Here is a 5895-nt window from a genome sequence, read left to right as displayed (position 1 = left end):
TGTTGTTTTTTGTTATTTTCATTGTACCCTGCTTACAAGCGAGTAACATTTGCCATTTACCCTCTGGGAATGTCGAACTGTGGGAATTCATTTGGTACTTCGTGTTAGTAATTTTTTATCTTGAATAATTAAGTCACGTATAATGTACGGAAATTACCGATGTTTTGCGAATGCAAATCGACAGAAAGGAGATAACTTTAAATTTGATTATCTTGTCGTCTTACGGCAATATTAGCTAATTGCTTAACTCTTGTATTCCTTATTATGATCCGATACCCGTGCTTCAAACAGTTCAAAATTAACATTGAGGTGTTCGGTAAGATCAATACATTGTTCACTGGTCCCTCGGGGCCCGTGGGGTGATGTAAACTCTATGTTTGTTTATGTTCCTCTCATAGAGGGTACATCAACCCATGTCCCCCTCGTGACCAGTGAACAACTTATAATATCCGCCACGCTCTGAGAAGTTCATCGACAAGTATGTTCTCATCTGCGTTTCATTTGATAGAAACAAATTCAACTTATAGATATGCGCTGGAAGAGCGAAATATTCATTTAAGATTTTAGTCCTTCCAAACATGTGGTTCCATGACTTTTGTTAACATGCTTACCGATTTTTGTACAAGGACGAACAAAGCTGACTGACCTTTTCACATACACCGATGAAGAATCAACTCAGCGTTTGTGAAGCACATTTCCATACAGAAACATTCATGAAATCTTCAAATATGAGACATGCAGATTTTGCACACACAAATTTTCATCGGTAAAAAAAATTATCCGCATGCTTTTCACATATCATCCAATTATGTACTTATGAATTTTGAGAAAAATAAATAAAACTAGATGTTTTTGTATTTATAAACACATAACTCAACATAAACTCAACATAAACTGGACGGAGACCCAGTGAGCTCAGAGATTCAGAGACTGAAGTCAGCATTGGGACAACACTTGTGGGATCATTTACAATTATATATCGCATTCTACAATCATGAGATTCTACTCTACAAACCATTCCCCACTATTTTTCTTGCAAGCAAATTTTGAAATTCAATCCTCGCAAAATGCTTAGATGCTTTATATATGCTTCAGATAACTTTTAATATTGCGAGAATTGAGTTTCAAAACATGTTTGTTAGAGAATACTGTAAAGGAATAGCGTTGTACATAATGGTTGGTGTCGGTAGTCCGTACGTTTCAGTAGTCCGTACGTTTCACTACCGAACGCTTTGATGAAAAACGGATGTGTTCGGATTAACGTGGCCTGACTGTAGTTTGTACTGGAGGTACTGCCAGGCCCACGATCGGGTTCTCGACTTTAGCCCTTTCTCGCAAGTCGTCCTGGCGCACATTTTAACCTTGCCAATTTCAAATCTGGAGGACATATCTTTAACATTCATTCCCACGATTGCCATGAATGTGCCTTCTTATTGATCTTGAGCATGTAACCTCGATGCACTAATATTCTTCCTCTACGGTGGGGCGGGATGAAATTAAGATCAATCTGTGCGTGAGCCATGATTGCGAATACATGGTTTAGTAAATGTGTCAGTCCTTGTTCACTACCAAAATGTTTACTACTTTCCAGAGTACATTCACTAAATGGTGAACATGTTTATTTAAACTAAAGTGGTGAACTCAAACACAATGTATCCTGTAAGTGGTGAGGTAAATTCACGGAAATGGTGAGACGACCCCATACTGTCAAAACAATGCTAAGTGGCGTTAATTAGTCCGTGGACACCGGCAAGTCGGCCTGGCACACCTCTGCGTGTCCATTTTGGTCTCGCAGGAAGCCCCAGTGAGAGTAAACCATCTGCATGGTATCTTCCCATTATGACTACTCCCAGTTTGACTACTCATGCACATACACATATAATGGAGCACCCCTACACTTAATCATGTACTGTACCTGTATAGCTGATTACTCCCAGTTTGGCTACTTTTGAATTAACCTATAAGGGAGCCTCTCAGGACCTAACTATAGTGATTAGAGGCCAAGTGAATCGGGGATCTTGTGATTATACATTGTTTGTTTTGATATTTGGAGATAACTCCTCCACTTGGATTGAAACTTATAGTAGAGGTTGTTTGTTTTGAAAATTGGACATAATCATTTCAACTTCCATTCAAAATATTAACTGCAGAACCCTAATGGGTAGAACGCAAAGATATTCTCAATCATTTATATATGTCATGGAATTTATTGCCCGATGGAGCTGTTAACGCTATTTCCCTGAATCAACTAAAACCATGATAAACCCAAAAGAATCTCTCAATTACTTTGATTTAAACTTAATAATTTAATAATTCTAAGATTTAAATCACAATTAAATACCGCTCGACTGAAACAAGTTGTTCACTGCCTACCGGCTCGGGTAACACTGCTACAAAGAGCCTACCGGCTCGGGTAACACTGCCACAAATAGGCGTACTTCAGACCGTATTACCTCGCCTAGCAGCTCGGGTGACACTGCTACAAAGAGGCGTACATCAGACCGTATTACCTCGCCTACCGGTTATGGTGACACTGCTACAAAGAGGCGTACATCAGACCGTATTACCTCGCCTGCCGGTTCTGGTAACACTGCCACAAATAGGCGTACTTCAGACCGTATAACCTCGCCTGCCGGCTCGGGTGACACTGCTACATACCTTCATGTATGTGTAAGCACTTGGAGATCAGGTCTATGGTGACTGTGTTGGACTCAAGAAAGTCAATGCCTAAGATGAGAGAGTGGTATAGGTTATGGGAGACATGAAAGATTTGAGGGAGATAGATGTGACCTATGAGAATTAGGCGTGCATAGCTTTTGTGATTACCTATCTTGAGCATAATATGCACGAATGCAAACTTTAGTATGGTGACCAGTTATACCGCAGTAGCTGCATATTGTGTTTCTATGAGGGCAATTGTGAGGGAACAAAAAACATTTCCTTCAGTAACTACGGTACTGATAAATAACATGATCTCACGCATAAATTAACCATCAACAACAACCATAGCGTTGCAGCGCCGTCCAAGTAGAATGGCAGAATTCTACAGGAAATGTAGTTTGAATGTCCATGGAGGATGTTAAAATTGGCAAAATCTGCCCACCAACTTTAAGCATCCTGTTGTCCATTGTATTTCAAAAGGTGTACTTGGGCCTTTGTTGTTTGATGTTGCTGGGTGCATTGAGACGAATTGGCACGGGACTGTGATGTGGTGTCTGACCTTCTCTCGTACGTTGATAAAGGGGGTGATGGTGTAGTGTTGTGTTGAACTGTGGAGGTGGTGTTGCTAGGACTCCTCCCAGTCTCTTCTTGTAGTTTTCAGGGTTGGCTCCAGGCATCGAGGATCGAACGCCTCCACCAATTAAGACAGCTTGGCTTGTGTCTGTTACGACGACCTTTAGCGTTTGATGTGCTAAAGGTGCTGTCAGGCCTTGATTTGGGGAATTAGGTACAGGAAGCGAGCCTTGAAACAAGAAAGGAGAGAGCTGTGAGTTCCTTGGGTTTATTCAAGCAAGTGTCTCTTGCATGACATTCAAAATATATCAATTTATACATAATAATGACATACAATAATAGAAATAATAATCAATGACATCCTCATACAGTTTAAGTCCAAGTCAGGTAGTAAAGGCAATGTGTGGTGTAACAGGGTATGTAAGGTAACTGCTTACAGAAACATAATACAAATAATACAACATTTCCTTGAGTAACTACGGTACTGATAATAACATGATCTCACGCATAAATTAACCATCAACAACAATTGCAGAGGACAAGTACGGAGTGCAGCAATTCACTTACAGCATGTAGTGCCTAGTTCACTGCTGTACGGATTAATGACTATTACGGTATGTCGCGCCTAATGTGTTAACTACGGTAAGGGTTTATGACAATCACGGTATGTAGTGCCTATTGCATTAAAGAATTATTTGGGAAACTACGGTAAATGTATTTCGACGGTGATGTTGCTATAGGCAACGTGCAATTTCGACATATACGGAATTAAGCCATGACCTAGAATATATGTAATGCTGTAGTGCTACACTTAAACAAGGGATGTCGGAAGGTACAATTTTGTGCTTTACAAAACAAGAAAACAGTAACTTAGTTAAATGAATATGTAATAATGTACTAGGACGGCGCTGTTGTCATTGGCTACGCGTATTTCTTAAATTACGGAGCTAAACAAATACGGAACGAAAACTGTAATTGCAAACTTCACGGATTTGAATGTATATTTTCTGATAATATGAAGAGTAGACAATACCATTTTCTACTGATTACGGTAATGTGATTCGTGTATAAACTGTTCTGTACGGTATACAACTGCACGCGGAACGGAACGTTTAATATCATTATTCAAATACTTATCATGTTGGTGAAATATCAAAATACAAATGCTGGCTGTTATACCTATTATATGAGCGCGTATCTGAGGTAAATCAACACCCATAGCATTTGATCGGCGGACTATCGTAAAATACGGAATAACTGACCTACATACAACTTCGTCCTTGCTGGATATGATTGTATAAACTCTCGCAACTGCTTTTGTAACTAGGCTACTGGAATCTAGGCTAATGAACGAGAATCTAACCTGCATATACAGATCTAACATGCAAATGAATAAAACTAGACAAACACTGGGGATATACACATGAGTGTAGAAACATTGAACAGAAGCATTCGTTTGTACATGAAAGACATAAAACTTGAGGAGCCCACGACGCAATGTGCATAAATAAATATCCCTGGATATGTCTAGAACCAGCATTTACAATGGAAGGTATTTCAAAAAGTGCTTCAATATCGTAGGAATGTTTCAAACTTAACTCTAACATTTTCTAGACAATAATTACAAGGAAATGCAAGCTGGACATCAACAAGAATAAAGTATAAATGTTTCTTACCTTGAAACAAGAAAGGAGAGAGCTGTGAGTTCCTTCGGTTTATTCAAGCATTGTGCCTGAGATGGTAGAACCCAGGATTTTATAACCCACAGCTCTACTCGTTTGTCATTTTCAAGTTTCTCTAAAGTTGAAGTTTCCATATGCGTTATCTACACTATACTGACAAGGTTTACTACAGGACGTAGGTGGTAAGAAGATGATTACCTAACAAGGTTGATTTTCTTTATGGTGTAGCCAATGTAAGCTTGCGCCAGCTGCTTAACAAAATATATGTCAGCGCTTGACTATGGTATTAACGACAGGACAAAGAGGATGGCATGATGGTAATCTCGATCTTGTTCAACAAAAGTTGATTTTCGATTACGACTTAGTTGGTGGTAAAACATTCTCCTGCTGGGATGGGACTACTTATCTGCACTTGACCAAGGGATGTACCCGAGAAGAAAGGCCGGTGCCGACACAGCTCACTAACTTCATATTTGATTAATTAGTTTAAGGTTGACGTTGACGCGTTTGCTAATTGCCTACTACTGCGCTTGACATGCGGGGCTATTTATGTATTTAACAAAGGTATGACTGTCAAAACACTATTTGTCCCTCCTGGCAGTGCCGAGGTTACCCAATACCGGCTATCACCAGGTTCCTCTACACACACATCCGGGAATAAGTTATGAGTATCAAAACATTTTCAGAAATAATTACTTGTTTCTCAATATAGGGTTGGTTGTTTTTTTCATTTATCCCGGATACGTTGAACACTGTCATGTAGAGCGCCATTGGCAATACAGATATCCTGGTATATATTCTCAACGAATATGGGATGTTTAACAGTAAGAATAACCTTTCAAAATCAAGAGTAAACACTCCCAAATGTGAAGGTGGGATTTGTACACGTGCCTGCCTCAAACGTTGTTGCTTTTTAGTTGTGTTGTTGTTGTGTTTATGCTATTATGTTTAGGACACATGAAAAAATAGTGGAATACAT

The sequence above is a fragment of the Haliotis rubra genome, unplaced genomic scaffold, assembly GCF_003918875.1.
Source record: "Haliotis rubra isolate DU_JTF1 unplaced genomic scaffold, ASM391887v1 Scf1224, whole genome shotgun sequence".
NCBI classification, from domain to species: domain Eukaryota; kingdom Metazoa; phylum Mollusca; class Gastropoda; order Lepetellida; family Haliotidae; genus Haliotis; species Haliotis rubra.
This window is presented reverse-complemented; position numbering follows the sequence as displayed.